Genomic DNA, 19,293 nt, shown 5'->3' with positions numbered 1-19,293 from the left:
CATGAATTTAGAGGCGGCATGGCTAAAATTACTTGAGGCACGTACTCGAGACTGGTGGAATATAGAGGAGTGAATTATCCCTACAATGTACATACTTTGCAAAACAGATCAGAAATGAATTTCAGATACTAAAACTTGCTCAGCACTATTTTTTATTCATAAAATATGAAACGAGGCATACAGAGCGTTCAAAATGATTTTCACATAAACCGATATGTGCGATATTAATAAAAATATTCAAATTACTACGGAAAATGTTTGAAATAAAGTGCTAATTGCATAAAACGAGTAAAATAAGGAGAAAAGACTGCATTTTCACAAAGCATGTATTTTTCATATTAAGCAATGATATTCGAGTTATCAGAAGTGTAGAAAGAGTTTGCATATTTGTGCAGTATTACAGTTATTTTACAGAATACAGCCATTACAGAGCATATTTCGCAAAGTACAGTATTTTGAAGAGTTTATTGTACATTTGAATGTTGTAAGCTCACAAAACAGTTTTGTTCATAAAGGATTTTTTTGTGCCTGGGTTTCTTGCATCAGGTGATGCTCATGAAGAACGGGTGAGCTCCTTTACAGAAAATTTGGACATGTTTGATATGAAATTGTTTCGCTGTAGGAAACTACAGCTGGAGGTTTCGTACCTCCATGAATGCATGGATAAGCACATTGTCCCGAAGGGGTTACGCCAGTGGCAGTACCCAGCGGGGTTGATCAAAAATTCAAGTTTTCACAAAGAACTCCTTGATCTTTTTGATAAGCAAGGAGTGGAATTTATGGGGTCTCTTATTAACTTTTATTTGGTGGAAATTGGAACACTTCAGGAAGAACTTATTAAGCTTGAAACTTTATTACATCAACATGCAGATTTTCAAAGGTACAGATTTGACTATCTGAGAATACTTTCTAGCATTGAAGCTTCAATATCTAAAATGATAAGTAATAAAAATCGAAAGATCGAAAGGGATATCCTTGAATATAGGAATCAGAAAGCTTACCCCCTTCCACCACTTGGGCAAGTGGCGGCCTGGAGGCTGCCTTCTATTGGGGAAGAAGACACCCCTAATCAAAATATTCATGAGGAGGTGGGGGAAAGTGTTGTACAACCTGTTCAGAGAAGTGAAAGGATTAGAAATAATGCTGTTAATAACAATCATAGTAAAGTGTATAACACCAATAACTATCAGCCAGCAGGAGAAGGGGCCAATATGGAGGAAACCAATCAGGGTTTTCACAGGGCTGGGAACATGAGGAATGCGATGTCGAACAACAGTACGAACAATCGGGGACGCAATCAGAGAAGGAAGAGGGGCAACCAATGGAGGCGTTAGTTACGCCCCAGATTAATAGCTCTAACATTTCAGTTCCAGCAGATGGGCCTACCATCCTGTTTAACAGCACTGGTGACTTTAAAATTTATAACTATAGAATTTTAACAATAGATGCAGGCATTGTGGATTTTTTTGCGAAAGGCTTATCTTTTGTCCCTGACAGGAAATGTAATCTTGTAAACACGTTGGTTGATTTAAAGCTTTTTGTACGAAAATTAAATCTAGCAAGTATGTTAGGGAATACACCTTCACTGCTCAATACACAGAGAGTGTCTAGTATTTTTAATCCCCCACTCAATGGGACACTAAATACTTTTGAAAAACTCTGTGAGTTAGATTTGAGGGCTATGACTGGGACACAAAGTCTCTTCAATGGAGGGAAGAAAAATGTGAGTCGTAATGTTAATAATAACGAATTAGCATTTATCCAATTGCTTAATGAATGCAAAATCAGAGTTATGGCACCAGATAAAGGTGGGGGACTCATACTTATGGATGAATACTTTTATGATAACAAAATGTTGGAGTATTTGAACTCTGACTTCTATTTACCAGTAAGTATCAATGAGATAAATATGGCTTATGGTAAAATTAAGAACATCTTGGATGATCTTTTTCTGGAAAGAAGTATTGATTACGATTTATTTCAATATTTAACTATGTCAGCCCCCAGAATTCCTACCCTGTTTGGCAATCCTAAAATCCATAAAGATCTGGTGGATCCCCCTTTCAGGCCCATTGTGGATGGAAGGGGATCGATCACGTATGCTTGCGCCAAATTAGTGGATAGTATCCTCAAACCCTTGTTGAAACTGGAAACACAAATCTGTAGAGACTCGTGGTGGTTTCTTGAAAATATAAACAAAATTGCATTTGATCCAACATTAATCTTCCTGGTGGTTGATATAAAGGATTTGTATACCGTTATCCCACATCAGTTAGGGGTAGAGTGGACGGTTGACTTTATGCTTCGTAATGGGGCATCTAATAAACAGATGTACCTTGTTGAAATTTTGTTAGATATGACATTAACAATTTTCTAGTGTTTAAGAATAACTACTTTGTTCAAACCACTGGTATAGCTATGGGCTCTCCATGTGGGTGCACTTTTGCAAACAGTGTTTTAGCAAATTGGGAACATCAACACTTGTTTCAAAATGTGTTATATAAAGAAAACGTCATTTGGTACACTAGGTACCAAGATGATATGTTTTTTCTGTGGAAGGGCCCTGTGGATATTATTCCAGGGTTTATAGAAAGTGTTTCAAAAATGACCCAGTTTCTTGAGTTTACATACTCGAGTGGACTAGATGAGATATCTTTCTTGGATGTTAAAATAAGTAAGGATTACAACCTGAATTGATTTAAGTCAACCATCTTTAGGAAATCAACATTTTCTAATACCTATTTATATTACACGAGCTCCCACCCCCACCATCAAAAAAGAAGTGTGGTGAAGGGGCAGTTTGTTCGGGCAGCAAGAATGGTGTCCGAACACACTGATTTTTTGAATGAATGTGAAAACATTCATTCTATGTTTTTGTTACGGGGGTATCCCTATGTGTTTATTGATGAAATCAGGCAAGAAGTGATTTTTAAAAGAGAGTCTGGCCACTTTCAACCATTGCTTAGAGGTGGAAAGATGAGTTGTGTAGTTAATAATATGAATAAAGAAAGGCTGGCATTAGCTTTCTTTTCACTTATTGTATGGATTTTAAAGCCATAAAGGATATCATCTCTAAAAATTGGAAAGTGCTCATGGATGTTCAACAACTCATTAAAGTAGCAGGGGAGAGGCCTAGGTTTACTTATAGACGAGGGCAAAATTTAAAAGAACTTTTGCAACGATCTAAGGTTAAAACAAATAGGAAACATCTGGGAATGAATAAATGTGGCAGCTGTCCCTATTGTAAATACATCTCAGTAGGTACTATAATTGAGATGGCTGGGAGAGAATATGGTGTGAATGGCTCATATAATTGTAATTCCAAAGGAGTGGTCTACGTGGCTTTATGCAGGAAATGTCCTGCGTTTTATAAAGGAAAGACCGAAAGACCACTCAAGAAAAGAATGTATGAGCATTTACATGCCATGAAAAGTGGGGATATAAATAATGCTCTGGCAAAACATACGTGTCAGAACCCTGACCACGATTTTGTCTTTACAGTCGTACATCAGACACAACCACATATTAGGGGGGGTTCCTGGCAGCTTCAATTGGAAGAACAGGAAGTGTTTTGGCAGCTTCGAACAGCTGCATATACTGCCCCTGGACTTAATGAAGTTGTGTCTATTAAATGTATTTTAAAATTAAAAGCACTTAAGAGATAGGAAGAGATGGTTAGAAAATATTCTGAATTTAATAGTATAACTTAGAGTAATTCAATTTAAGGAATCCTGTTAGAAAATATTCTTCTTTTTAGAAAATATTCGCTATGGTGGGATATTAAACAATATGTATTTTAATTTAATTTAAAAAATCAAAAATATAAAATATTACATACTTAAATATCTGTCACTAAAATGTAATTAGTAAGGAGTATCCATTATTAATTTAGGAATGCTCCTAATGTTTTTGTATGAGCTGAATATGATTTGAGGTAATGATGTGTTTTTGTACCCGCTTGTTGCTATTAGGAACTGTTTTTGAAAGGAATATATATATATATATATATATATATATATATATATATATATATATATATATAGGAATTTATATTTATATGTTTATATATTTATATACATTTCATGCTGATTGTCTTTCCTCTGTTGGTTTATAAATAGAGATTCACACAAATGTGCTTTGAAACAACTATGCTTCATCAGATAACGCTGTTTTGTTGGAAACTCTTGTAAACACTTTTAAACATTTTTAGGCAACCCATATATCTTAAGTTTTAATGCATAGTCTTTAAAACATAGAATTCATATGAACTGCATACTTATATGTGCTAACTAATAAAATAAATAAGTAATTAAATAACACATAAATATACAAATTTATAAAAAATATATATATATATATATATATATATATATATATATATATATATATATATATATATGCATCAATAAAAACTATAGCTTATTTGCATATAAATAGCATATAAATTAATGGATAAAATTACTATAAAATATATGCGTTCATTTGATGTAAAAGACCTTAAAATGTTAAAACTGCACTAAAATGAAACATTATCACCTTAATAAAAATTTTTTGCTGCATAGAAATCTAACCATGACATACACTTGGTTATATGCCCAATATTTTAAGGTAAGAAAGCTGACATTCCATCTGAACAGGTTTAAATCAAGGAATGCACATTCTTTAGCAATATTAAATCACCATCTGTTATTTAATATAGGTTTGATAGAAACAAATTTATTTATGCCTGGAGGGAGGTGAGCCCCCAGTCTCAAAATCCACTTTAATTCTGCCATAGCTAACATATTACTTGTATCACCTCTTCTCTTGTTCATAGGCACAATTTCTAAAATCCTAAAACAGAAGGTGTGTTCTTTGTTTTCCTTGATGTGCAAAGCTAAGGCATTGTTATCACTACCTTTCTTGATTTCATACAAATGGTTATAAATTCTATCAGTTAGCCTACGTTTGGTAAGGCCAACATAGAAAGCTGTGCATTTGTTGCAAGTTGCTAAATATATCAGATTTTTTGTCAAGCAGGTAGCATGGAACCTGGGTGTAAACTTGAAGTCCAAAAATGGATGAGTGTATACTTGTGATGTTGAAATATGGGAACATCTGTTGCAACTCATGCATGGAAAAGTACCAAGTTTATTATAAATAGTGATTGATGTACTATTATTATGAATGAAAGTATCACATAAAATTTGTTTCAGATTAGGACAATTCTCATACATAAATCTAGGCTTATCACCTACTATACTTTTTACTAACTCATCTGTGATTAATATGTTCCAGTTCTTACAAATAATTTTCTCAATCTGTTTCACATCACTGGTATATTTAATAACATATTTCAAAACCTTAGAACTATGCTGTGGATACCTTATCCTTGTAAGTGTACCACTATCCTCATTCCCAATCCCTTTCTTTGGTGTAGCACCTATTATGACTCGATCTTTTATTATATCTCGTCTAATGCTTTTGACAAGTGCATGTTCATAGCCTCTATCAGTAAATAAACTCTCCAACTTGTCAGCTTCTTTAATTAATGAAATATTGGACTTACAAAGTTTTGAGATTCTTATGAATTGGCTTTTTACTATGCCTGAAAATGTATGCCTCGGATGCATACTATCGAAGCTAAGCAAAGTGTTAGTCCAACATGGTTTCCTATAAATGGAGGATGTAATGCTACCTTCCTCGGTCAGAGTAAGAGTCACATCTAGAAAATTTACCTTGGTAAATGAAATGTTTAAAAGTGTTTACAAGAGTTTCCGACAAAACAGCAAGGTTCGTCTTAAAATAGCTCTTTATATGAATAGCTCTAAAAAGAGATGTGCATAAGTGGGTGATAGCTACATTTGTTATATATATATTTTTTGGTTGTCAGTAAGAAAGTAACAAGGAATGTCAAATGCTTATTTTGTTTTTCCTGCACTTGTGAATGAATAAGGTTTGCAGGGTCTTGGGAACAGAATTTACATATTCGATTAATTAAGTGATAAATTGAAGACTTAATGAGTTAAGTTCCCGCCTATTTTGGTTTAAAATAGAGAGTTTTTGTTTTTAAAAGTTATCTGATGAAGCATAGTTGTATCTATGAAGCTTATCAACTTTCTTGTCACATGGAATAAAGATATAAAGTTTTAATTCTATTTTTGCATCAAGGACTAAGGAGTTTTATTTCAAAGCACATCGTGGTGAGACCAGTTTCTTCGTTTTGTGTGAATCTCAGTTTGGGACTTGTGAAATATGGTCTCTTAACAGAACGGTTGCATCTTTCAGTTTGTGTTTTTTATAAATAGAGAGGTAGACGTATATATATATATATATATATATATATATATATATATATATATATATATATATGTATCGTTTTAAGAATGTCTAGTTTTTTAAATATTGTAATTAATCAATTAATGATTTAATTGATGTTTTAATTGTATATAAAATGTGGAATGGGCATTAGCCCTTGTATCTTTGTCTGAAGAAGGTGGGGGATCTCCCTACCGAAAGCGCTTACGAAAATAAAGGGTCCGTGCTCTGCCTTTACTCTAGCAGTTCGTTAATCCATTTTTAGTGTTAGTTCTTATATGTATTAAAGCGTCTAAATAAAACACCCCACCTACTTGTCATCTGTTTAGAGAGAAAGAATTGACGTGGTGTCAGACGTGGCATGTCTAAAAGTACATGGTGTCAGAAGCAGCATGGCTAAAGGGCATGAATTTAGAGGCGGCATGGCTAAAATTACTTGAGGCACGTACTTGAGACTGGTGGAATATAGAGGAGTGAATTATCCCTACAATGTACATACTTTGCAAAACAGATCAGAAATGAATTTCAGATACTAAAACCTGCTCAGCACTATTTTTTATTCATAAAATATGAAACGAGGCATACAGAGCGTTCAAAATGATTTTCACATAAACCGATATGTGTGATATTAATAAAAATATTCAAATTACTACGGAAAATGTTTGAAATAAAGTACTAATTGCATAAAACGAGTAAAATAAGGAGAAAAGACTGCTAGTTATCAGAAGTGTAGAAAGAGTTTGCATATTTGTGCAGTATTACAGTTATTTTACAGAATACAGCCATTACAGAGCATATTTCGCAAAGTACAGTATTTTGAAGAGTTTATTGTGCATTTGAATGTTGTAAGCTCACAAAATAATTTTGTTCGTACATATTTACAAGGGCCATATTTTCAGTGTGTTTATATATACTTTGTGGGTATGGCAGACATATTTCGCAAACCCAGTGCACTTATGTTTGACAGTAGTATTGTTGAGAACTGGAGAGTGTTTGAGCAAGAGTATGACATTTTTGTACAGGCTGCATTTTCTGATAAAGATGACCATGCAAAGCCATTTATTCTACTTAATTTAGCTGGGTCAAAAGCCATAGAAAGGGAACATTCATTTATGTATGCACCTGCTGTCTATACAGGAGAGGGGGAAAACCATCATATTGTTGTAAAGGTCGAGTCAAGGGAGGACCTAGAGTGCTTTAAATGTAAATTTAGAGAAATGTGTAACCCTCAGACAAATGTTACAATGGAAGGGCACTTATTTTACACAAGGGATCAATAGCCTGGTGAAACTTTTGCAGCATGTATAACTGACTTGAGAAATAAGGCTAGAATGTGGAGATTTGGTGACTTAAGGGATGAGTTGATAAAGGACAGACTTGTATGTGGTATAAAAGATGATGCTGTGAGAAAGATTTTGCTTTTTGACAATGAGTTAACCTTGAATAAGGCCACTGAGATTTGTTAGATATACGAGTTAACAGAAAAGCACACAAATATGCTTACAAATGAGAACAGCTCTAGAAGGCCCAGTGATAAAGCTCATGATGGTAGTATGCAGCATGTAATTAAAAGAAACAGGCCAAAGCACATGGCAGCAACTGTAGCCCCTGCAGCACTCACTTGTAAATCCCAAAAGTTTCCAGCAAATTCCAGAGTTTGCACAGTCTCAGTGAGGCATAAGTGTGAGTTAGCAAAATCATAGCATGGGCCCCAACCTAGTTTCATTGCCAATTGTCGTAATTGTGGAAATCATGAATCTAAAAGGGAGAAAAATATAGCTTTTGGTCAACAGTGCCACTAATGCAATAAGTGGAATAATTTCAAAAGGTTTTGTAAATCAAAAGACCCACTTTTTTATTAAAAGGGAACATTTTAAGAAATTAGTTGATCAATTAGAAAGATGCAACCCTATTCTTTATATTGATGGTGTGTCAGTGCTTCATGAAACCGTCAATGCAGTAGATTTAAGGACAGAGGATGAAGTATTTTATACTGTTCGGATAAATGGCAAACCCAGAGAGCTCAAAGTTGATATAGGTTCCAAGTGCAATGTCATGTCAGCAGAAACATTTGCTAGAGTGTGCCATGGTGAAAGGCTTGATGTGGCAAGGTGTGCAAAGCTTGATGCTTATGGAGGTGAAGAAATTCAAACTGAAGGTTCAGTAGTGCTTTCATGTTACTCTGATGGGAGATGCTACAACTTGTTTTTTTATGTGGTCAAGAGGCACGGACAGTCATTATTAGGACTCAGAGACGGTTTGAAAATGGGACTGCTTTCATTTTAAAAAGGAGGTCCACCAAGTTAGCTTAAAAGACCACTACTCTAATTTTACCCAGCACATTTTTTTCCACCTATGCTGATCTTTTTGAAGACAAACTAGGAAGACTTCTAGTTGTGTGCTCCAGGAAGTTAGACCCAGAGGTCAGTTATCAGGCCAGCACAAAAAGTTCCAATAGCCATGCAGGACAGAGTTAAAGCAGAGCTAGATAAAATGGTGCTACAAGGTGTGATTTGTCCAGTTGTAACTCCAACTGAGTGGGTATCTTCCATGGTGGTAGCTCATATGAAAAGCTGAGATGACATCAGAATATGTATTGATCCATGAGATTTGAACAAAGCGCTAGAAAGACCTCATCATCCAATGCGCAACATCGAAGAAGTCGCAGTGTTGATGCCAAATGCCACTGTTTTAGATGCAAACAGCTCATTTAGGCAAATTCAGCTTGACAAAAAAAAAAATCATTATTGCTGACTACGTTTAGTGCTCCGTTTGGCAGGTACAGATTTTTAAGAATGCCATTTGGGATAAATTCTGCAAGTGAAGTCTTTCAACTTGCAATGGAGCAAATTTTTTCTGGGTATCCTTGTGCTATTATAGTAGACATACTAGTAGGAGGTAATGATGAAGCTGAACATGACAGAAACCTCAGAAAAGTTATAGATAGGGCACATCAAGTGAATCTTAAGCTCAATCCACAGAAATGCAAGTTCAGGCTACAAGAGTTAGTTGTCGCTAGTCTACTCAGGATACAATAGATGAGACTTTGTGGGTTCTGTTCAAGCAGCTTTATTATGTACAAAACATCAGGACTGAGGCTAAATAGCTTTAACTTAGACAAATGTATAAAACCAGCTATTACACTTATACATATTCACTCTCTGGCTGCACGCTCAAAATGGCACTGAATATAGCACGTGCACGCATGTTAAGTCCTTGAAACGCTTCTTAAAGACACAGCACACACACTGTTCTACGTCCTCCCTCTTTGAGAAATAAGTCATGCAATGTTGAAAACAGTAACTGACATGCAATCAATATAAATAATTTTTTGTCATGCAGATATGCACAGAACTAAGTACACATATATACAGTTAAGTCCAGGTCGCCGTGTATTTCACACTAAGTCTGGACATACAACCAAATTGTATGGCATAGAAATTAGAATCAGGTTTAGCAACTGGGACTGTGTACAGAATGTTTAACCTTCAGGACATCAGGAACATCATCAGGAATGGAAGTAGAAGTTAAGACACATTCTGCAAAAGGAAAATTGTCTGGATTGCTCTGAGATTTAGAGTCTGTATCACAGGAACAATGCTGCGATATTGATTCTGATACAGGAAGATGATGTCTGCGATTTCTCCTGTACTCCACACCCTCAGATTCTACAAAGTAGGATCTCAGCTTGGTACATGTACTTGAAACTTGACCAATCTGGTCAAAACCTTTTGCCGTTTGTATCTTCACTGTCTGTCCTTCTTTCAATGGATGAAGAAATCTGCTTGATTTATCATAGCTGGACTTCTGGAAAGAACACTTTCTGAATATTTGAGCTCTAATTGTCTTGTTGTTGTTAGCTTCAAGCCTCAACAAACTGGAACTGATAGGCAGTGTTGTTCTCATTTGTCTAAGTAGAAGTCTGTGAGCAGGCAAACCAGGTATATCGTCACGGGGTATGTTTCTGAGATTAAGTAAATTCAAATAGATATCTGTATTGTCATGCTTTGACCTCTCAAGTAATTGCTTTGGACTCTGCACTGCACGTTCAGCTAGGCCATTTAACTGTGAATATTCTGGACTACTAGTAACGTGTACAAAGTCCCATTCTTTTGCAAATTTTTGAAACAACTGACTAGTAAACTGCGTACCATTGTCAGAAATAACTTTGTGTGGACTACTGTGGACCAAGAAATGATGATTCAGCTTAGTAATAACAGCAGTGGACATTAGGTTAGGTAGTAAACCAATCTCAAACTAGAAGTAATGCATATTGTTACACTCTAATATATTGGTGGCTACTGTTGGCTAAGGTAGTTCAGGAACTTGACTTAGCTGAATTTATTTTTGCAAATGCAGTTTAGTACTATTACATACTGAACAAGATGAAAGTACTTTAGCAATGTATTTTGCTAGAGAAGGCCAAAGTAGTAGTCTTCTCACCCTTTTTTGGTAGATTCAGAACCTGGGTGACCACGATGTACAATCTGGATATATACATGCTGTAAGGAAGCAGGAACAACAATTTTAGGACCTTTGAAAATAATACCATCTTCCATCAACATCTCATCTTTGTGAGGAAAATAAGTTTGCACTTCAGGTGGTACAGTATGTTGCTTTGATGGCCATCCAACATTAATGTAGTGATTTGAGCTTTTGCAAAATTGAGTCAGTCTTTGTATGATCTCTCAGCTCATCAAGTCTCGTGGTAGAAAAATTATGCACTTCCATGACGTCAAAGTAAAAATTCTCGTCCTGAAGCTGTTCAGTTATATTTCTGGGCGATCTGGATAAGTGTCAACCAGATAAAGAAGTTTGTCTTTTGTATAGACCTTTTGAAGTTGTACTTTTCCAGTTTGAGCATCATTCTTTGTAATCTTGTTGGAGTGGAATGCATAGGTTTCTTTAAAATAGTAACTAGAAGTTGGTGATCAGTTTCAATATGAACAGCTCGACTATAGATATAATCATGAAACTTTGAATATGCAAACACTATTGCCAAAAGTTCTTTTTCAATATGAGCATATTGGTTTTCAGTTTGAGTAAGAGTTCTTGATGCACAGGCTACTGGTTTGCCTTCTTGCAGAATGGCTGTGCCAAAACCAAATTTTGAAGCATCACAGGAAAGGGTTACTGGCTTACTAACATCATAGTAGCTTAATGTATTTTGCAGGAGGGGTGGCAATTTTCCACTTAAGGTCTTCAAATGTTTTCTGGTGCTGTTCTAACCAAGACCATGTAATATTTTTGCATGTCAGCTATCTCAAAGGTGATGTCAACTCACTGAAATCTGGTACAAACTTGCCTAAATAGTTGACCATACCAAGAAAACATTGTAGAGCTTGAATATTATCTGGTGCTGGCTTCTCAAGAATGGCTGCTTGTTTAGACGGGTCTGGTTGCAACCCAGTGCTAGTAAATAAATGACCTATATTTGTAACTTCTGGTAGTCTGAATTTGCACTACAGAGGATTGAGCTTTAAATTTACTTCACGTGCTTTGTTTAGAACTCTCTTTAAGGTTTATGTCATGCTCTGCTTCACCATTGCCTCCGACCAATAAATCTAGTGTTATGGCACAGGGATAACCTGAAAAAATTTGCTCCATTGCATGCTGAAAGTCTTCACCTGCAGAATTTATTCCATATTTTATCCTTGGGAATCTATATCTGCCCCACGGGGTACTGAAAGTAGTCAGTAATGAGGATTTGCGATCAAGCATCACTTACCAGAATTAACTTTTTGCATCTAAGACAGAAACAACAGTGGCATTCAGTATTAGGGCTGTGACATCTTTGCAGTGGCGGCTGGTGACTTCAAATCAAAGGGGGGCTGCAGGAGACAGCTGAATGGATGGGGTCAAGGGAAAGGGTGTGGCCAACTAGAAAGGGGGAGGAGCTATGCTCAAAACCACAAAAACTAACTTTAATTAAATACGCTGCTCTGGGTGGCAAACCATCATTATGAGAGTCCAATCAAGACAAAAATAAGTGTAGAAGAATAAAAATATTTCAATGCATTGGCTGCATGACAGCTTACTTAATATCTAGATGGAAACAAAAGGGTGTGAGGCATGAAAAAATAAATTACTTTTTAAATACATTACTGGAATGCCAGTCAAAATCAAGTATAAGAAAAACCAGAAGCACTCAACTCAAACCACTTCTCCTTGCACTGCAGTTCTAATTATAATTTATAATCAGCTTTATTAAAGTACCAAGTAACATGCTTAAAGTAGAAATCTCTGTGAGCACCCACTTGTAAAAATGTTTCTTATCCAAAAAAGACCCTGCTGCCTGACAACTATCTACTTGTTTCATGGGGAAAACATGATCAAAGTAAAAAATGAAAAGCAAACAAGAAACAAGCTCAAGATACATTGCTTAAAGGATTACTGTACAGGTTATGGACCACACATGATTGGCATTCTGTTTAGTTTACGGGTAAAGTCTGTAGAGATGACTGGAAGTCTCCAACAAGTGTAATGAGCTTTTTAAAATAATGGAATCCTGTCCTTTAATACCCAAGGCTTATACATTATCTAGTCAAGTATTCTCTGCATGGCAACAACAGAAAGGCTTTCAATGTTGGCAATTCTTTAACAGTATGCTTATTAAAGCTTACTTGCATCTTATGATCTCAGACAAGCTTACCTTATGGTCATTAAAGCATTGCTACTTAAACACAGAGCAACAGGCACTTTCTGAGAAATAAACATAAATCTGAGTAATAAGCATAAATCAACAGTATAAACAATATGACAGAAACCAGACCGTTCTGCAAAATCAAGGACAGATGAAAAGCCACTGTAGTACTTGTGTCTACCTTGGATGGGAGGGACACACTGCACATTTACACTGCATAACTACTCCTTGCCTTGCTTGGACACATCCAGAGTCACTACATGGGGGAGTGGGGTGCAACAAGTATGTCACAATTTGAAATGTCTCTGGCTGACTGTGATGGCTCTGACACATTTGTCATACCTCTCAACCTCAGAGCAAGAAATCTGGACAAAGCCATACACAGAAGTGGGACAAAGGCCCAAAAATAAGGACAATTTTTAAATATTGCTCTAATAAACTTAGAAAGATAATAGAATAGGTCTTGCATTAGTATGAATTTTCTGAAGGGTATAAAATCTGAAACTCAAATGTCTGTCATTATTTTCTAACTTCAGTTTAGTGATTTGTCACTAATTTGCCAAAAAACACAATTTTATGAAAAATGGACCAAACGTGATGCAAAAATATAAAATAGCCACACAATACAGCTGGGAACCTGTCAAAGAAGGGACACTTTAATATTAGTACTGCTAACTTGAGCAGCTGACAAAATAAAAGAATCTACATGCATTTCAAGTAATCTATAACTTTGATTATTACAGTTATTTCTTAATTGTAAACCCTCCATGTTTTCTTCCAAAATTGCTATTTTGCAGAGAGATTATTAGGGGGAAGAGCAACATTTTGAGCCAAAATTGGGGACAGTTGAGAGGTTGGCTATGCCTAATTCTATAAAGCAATGTATTTGCATGTACCTCTCAACCTGTTAATCTAGTAAATCTGAACAAGGCCAAATATATTGGGGGAACATGTAAACAGTACTAAAAATTGCTCTTGTATAAATTGAGACAGTTGATAGAATAACAGTTCTTACTTTAGCATGTATTTTTCTGAAGGTTATACAGTCTGAAACTCAGTGTATCATTTAGTGACTTAATTCCTAAATGATTTGCCAGAAAACTACAAATTTTATGAAGAACAAACCAAAAATAAGAAGCAAACATCTATTTATTCTTTGAAAATCTGGACAGTTGGGAGGTTTAGTTCAGCTGGGCCTGTCTGAGTTTAATGCCCTTCCCCCCTGACAAAATCATGGTTGAATGGAGCCTCTGCAGCCATTCCAATGAACCATTACTTGGCTATTTCACTCCATTTACCATAAACACTAATGTGCATACTGCTTTACTTCTTTGATGAGTTGGACTTCATTTGAAAGTTTTATTTTGTATTTTACAGCACAAACACTAAGTCATCTGCTAAACAAAGCAATGTAGTCTCACAATGAAAACTTAGCATTAAAACTTCTCTGCCCTTGAAACTCACATTCATTGAAACAGCATTGAAACCCACATTCAAAGAAAATACATTTTGCCAGTGGCAGATAAAGATTAATTTTGGGCTGTTTTCAACTCATAGGCCCCTTACATATGAAACATGCATGTGCTCTTTGATACACCTTCCGCATTGTACTAAATTATATTCCTTGTACAATACAGTACAGTTGTTAGAGGGCGTTTTAAATTTGTTTTGAACATTTTTCCAGTAAGCAATGAAACAAAACGCATGCACCCATAATGGCAAAACTGCCCAGTTCAGAACATTTATCACAAAAGTTTACTCAGACTTCCACAGTCCACCATTATCAGTAAATATGCACAATTCTACAGTCCACCATTATCAGTAAATATGCACAATTCTACAGTCCATTATCATTATTATATGCACAATCTCTGAAGAAGTAAAAGTCATCTAAATAATTCCACATTAAAGAAATCTGTAATTAATGAAGAGGTTGCTGCTAGCAAACACCTTTATATTTCATGGTTTCATCGAAAAATAAAGCGTCTGTTGCCCCTCAGGAATAAATTGCCTATATTACATTAAAAAAATTATAAGCCAGTAATATTGCAAGAGGAAATGGATGTCAAACTGATAACAGGCTCATAGTTAGTATCTTCACCAAGGAGAACATTCTCAGTAGGGCAGCATCCAACCCTTGTGGGAGTAGAACCCACAGCTTACTGCATCAATAGCAAGTGCCCAACCTGTTGTGCTATTAACAAGGCAAACTGACTTCACTTAAGCAACACTAAACTTCTGTTCCCCTGCAGCTCTCAGCTTCTTGTAAAATCTACTCAATACTCAACTGCATCTCAACTTCTCAGCACAAGAAAACTGCAAAAAGCCAAAATGTATTTGGGGGGGGTTAAAAGCCCAAAACCAGGGACACATTAAATATTGCTTGTATAATCTTGGAAAGTTGCTAGAATAAAATGCTGTGTTACCACCATACATTTTACTGCCAAGGTCCCTGTGCAAAACAATCAGAGCAACATACCACTATGCCAAATCAGCTGCTTTGTGAAAGAGAAATGCTGCGTTACCACCATACATTTCACTGCCAAGGTCCCTGTGCAAAACAGTCAGAGCAACATACCACTACGCCAAATCAGCTGCTTTGTAAAAGAGAGGAAGACTGAAACTTAAATGGCTATCATTTAGTGAATTCAGTTCTCACCATAGCTGTCAGCCTCTTAGTACAAAACACCTGGACAAACCCAGTAATGAGGGAATACAGCCCTCAAACATATTCAGTGAATTCAGTTCTTGCCATAGCTGTCAACCTTAGCACAAAAAACCTGGACAAAGCCAATAATGGGGGAATGCAGTCCCAAAAATAGGAACAAATTTCAAATATTCATCTTATAAACTTAGAAAAATGCTAGAATAAAAGGTTGTGTTACAGTTGTGTTACTATGTATTTTCTGAAGAACATGAAGTCTGAAATTCAAATGCCTGTCAATTTTACTGCTGACAGAACAAAAACAATTTTCAGTAGAGACCCAGGGAGAAATACTGCAGGCACGTCTTTGTAAAATGACAGGGCACCAGAGCAAATCCACACAAACACAGAGAGGAGATGCAGACTCCACACAGAAGGCACCCCAGCCAAGAATCAAACCAGAAAACCTATAGCTGTGAGGCAGCAATACTACCACTGCACCATCAAATATGAAAGTAATTAAATATTCAGAAACCTGAAGTCTGAAATTCAAATGCCTGTCAATTTTATTTAACATTTGTTAATCAGGACAGTCTGACTTGGAACAAAAAAAATTTCAGCAGAGGCCCAGGAAGAAATAATGCAGACATGTCTTTGTAACATGGGAGAACACAAAAGCAAACCCACACAAACACAGGGAGAAGTTACAGACCCCACAAATAAGGCACCCCAGCCAAGAATCAAACCTGAGAACCGGCAGCTGTGAGGCAACAATGCTACCACTGCACCATCAAATATCAAGCATTGCAGCATTTACAAACCACAGATATTATGAGGAACAGATCAGATCAAATATGAGGCAAAAATCTGCATTTTTTTTTTTATAAATGGTGGTGGGTAGGGAATTCAGGTCTTTAACACCTGCATACAAGGTACAGGGTTCAAGCCTGAGGTAATCCCTACCACACACACACACACACACACACACACACACACACACACACACACACACACACCTGTAGTAGCAAACCACAAAAACTAAATATACTGCCCTGGGTGCCAAACCGTCATTATGAGAGTTCAATCAAGACAAAATGAAGTGTAGAAGAATAAAAATATTTCAATGCACTGGTTACATGACAGCTTACTTAATATCTAGATGGAAACAAAAAGGTTGTGAGGCATGAAAAAATAAATTATGTCTTAAATACATTACTGGAATACCAGTCAAAATCAAGTATAAAAAAACAAGCTTCTCCTTGCACTACAGTTCTAATTATAATTTATATTCAGCTTTATAAAAGTACCAAGTAACATGCTAAAAGTAGCAATCTCTGTGATACCCCCACTTGTAAAAATGTTTCTTATCCAAAAAAGATCTGCCGCCTGACAACTATCTACTTGTTTCATGGGGAAAATATGATCAAAGTAAAAAATTAACAGCAAACAAGAAACAAGCTCAAGATAAATTGCTTAAAGGATTACTGCACAGGTTATGGACAACACATGATTGGCATTCTTTTAGTTTACGGGTAAAGCCTGCAAAGATGACTGCAAATCTCCAACAAATGTAATGAGGTTCCGAAAATACTGTAATCCTGTCCTTTATTACAAATACTGTCATATGCATTTCAATACCTAAGGATTGTACATTATCTAGTTATGTAAATATTCTCCACATGGCAACAACAAAAAGGCTTTCAGTGTTGGTAATTATTTAACAGTATGTTTATTAAAGGTTACTTGCATCTTACAATCTCAGACAAGCTTACCTGATGGTCATTAAAGCATTGCTACTTAAACACAGAGCAACAGGGCACTGCAACAGCATGCATTTTCTGAATAATAAGAAGCATAAATCAACAGTATAAAAATATGACAGAAAACCAGAACATTCTGCAAAATCAAGGACAGATGAAAAGTCACTGTCATAGTTGTCTTTACCTTGGATGGAGGGATACAATGCACATTTACACTGCATAACTGCTCCTTGCCTTGCTTGGACACATCCAGAGTCACTACATGGGGGAGTGGGGTGCAACAAGTATGTCACAACTTGAAATGTCTCTGGCTGACTGTGATGGCTCTGACAATCATACCTCTCAACCTGAGAGCAAGAAATCTGGACAAAGCCATACATAGAAGTGGGACAAATGCCCAAAATAAGGACAATTTTTAAATATTGCTCTTATAAACTTAGAAAGATAATAGAATAGTAGTAGGTCTTAGTGCTACACAATAGTGAAGCAGGAACAGTTGGGTCTTGGGTGACAGTGAACCATTTACTTCAGTTAGGAAGTGGTGAGACTCCAATTTACAGTTTCTTTGATTTAATTTAAATAAAATCTCAGTAGAATCACGCAATACAAAATATGTTACACACAACATGCATCCAAAAATATAGAGACAAAGCTATTTTAACATTTTTTATTTTCAAACTTGAAAATAATATAGACATTTTAAATTCTAAAGATGACATGTAAAATTATTTACAAACAAATTATACTTAACAGTTGTAAAATAATTACTAGATTCAAAATATATGTAATTTGCTTTTTTGGTACAGACATAAATCCTTCAACATTATATCAATAATCCCAACACATCAGTGTAACAAATAAATGTCAAGTCATCCACTCTAACGATATAACCAAAACAATTTTCATATCTGTTAATACATCTATCTAATCGCCTTAGCATTTGTATTCCTCAATCACCTACATCTGACATGATCTACATGAAAACACTGCCAGTCATACTAAACTGTTTCACTTCGAGTACACAAGGCAGTAATGTGCATATACAAAAAAAAATTTCCATGTCTATAAATGTGAACATTAATCACCCAAGTCTTCTATACACATGGAAGAAGACATAACTGTACTGAACATCTCTAAAAAAATTTTACGTGGGATATAGGGACAGGAGGGCAACAAACAGCTGAAGGTACAGTTTGCAATGGACCAATCAATCAAACAGTTGGAAAAGTGAATCATGAGCTACAATACTTAATTTACTTCTGCACCACCTTCACTCTGTTCTTCTTCTAACTCCTTTTCTTTCTTCTTCTGTTCTTCCTTCAGGCTAGGCTAGCACAGGCTGCACGGCACAGATATTACCACCCAAATAAAAAAAAAAATTTAAAAATCCAATACCAAATTAAATTATTAATAAAATCGGAATCCTTGCTTAATCACAGTAACGAATCAATCCACATTCCACAAGCCCACAACTGACTGATTGATTCTCGCTCTTTTCCCAGCACATAAAGCCCGGGAAGAGAGCGACAACCAGTCAGCAGCATTTAGCCCAGCAAGCATGTCATGACGTGCCTGCGGACGTCGCAGTCCGAGCCCCTTCCAATTCTATGCGGTTTGGAACCGCATAGACTTCTGGGCATCACAATGATGCCTTCATTACTTCTCCGGGCTGCAATGAAAACAAAACAAAAAAAAAAAGCTGTTTAAAACCGCCGCAGCCCGAGGTGGTTAAAGTGCGCAATGCGCATGCGCGTACTTCCGAGTCGCGGACTCGAAATTTGTTTAAAGTACAAAAAAAAAAGGTATTTTTTTTTTACATTTTTTAAAACACTTAAAACACTTTACTACTTTTTAGCTGAGAGGGCTGCAGTCCGGCAGTCCGATGCCACGAGCCGCCCCTGCTTCTTTGACTGTACACATTGGATGATGCAGTCTTTTTAATGTTTTGT

At 36.0% G+C, this 19,293-nt stretch overlaps 1 protein-coding gene across 1 annotated transcript in view; it reads left to right on the top strand.

Annotated features, from left to right (window-relative positions):
• Nucleotides 1–19,293, top strand: part of LOC122808680 (alpha-2-macroglobulin-like) — a 2,380,392-nt gene that overhangs the window by 263,953 nt on the left and 2,097,146 nt on the right. The window lies entirely within an intron of this gene.

The sequence above is a fragment of the Protopterus annectens genome, chromosome 8.part0 (genome assembly GCF_019279795.1).
Source record: "Protopterus annectens isolate FY-2018-M chromosome 8.part0, PAN1.0, whole genome shotgun sequence".
Lineage (NCBI taxonomy): Eukaryota > Metazoa > Chordata > Ceratodontiformes > Protopteridae > Protopterus > Protopterus annectens.
This window is presented reverse-complemented; position numbering and strand designations above follow the sequence as displayed.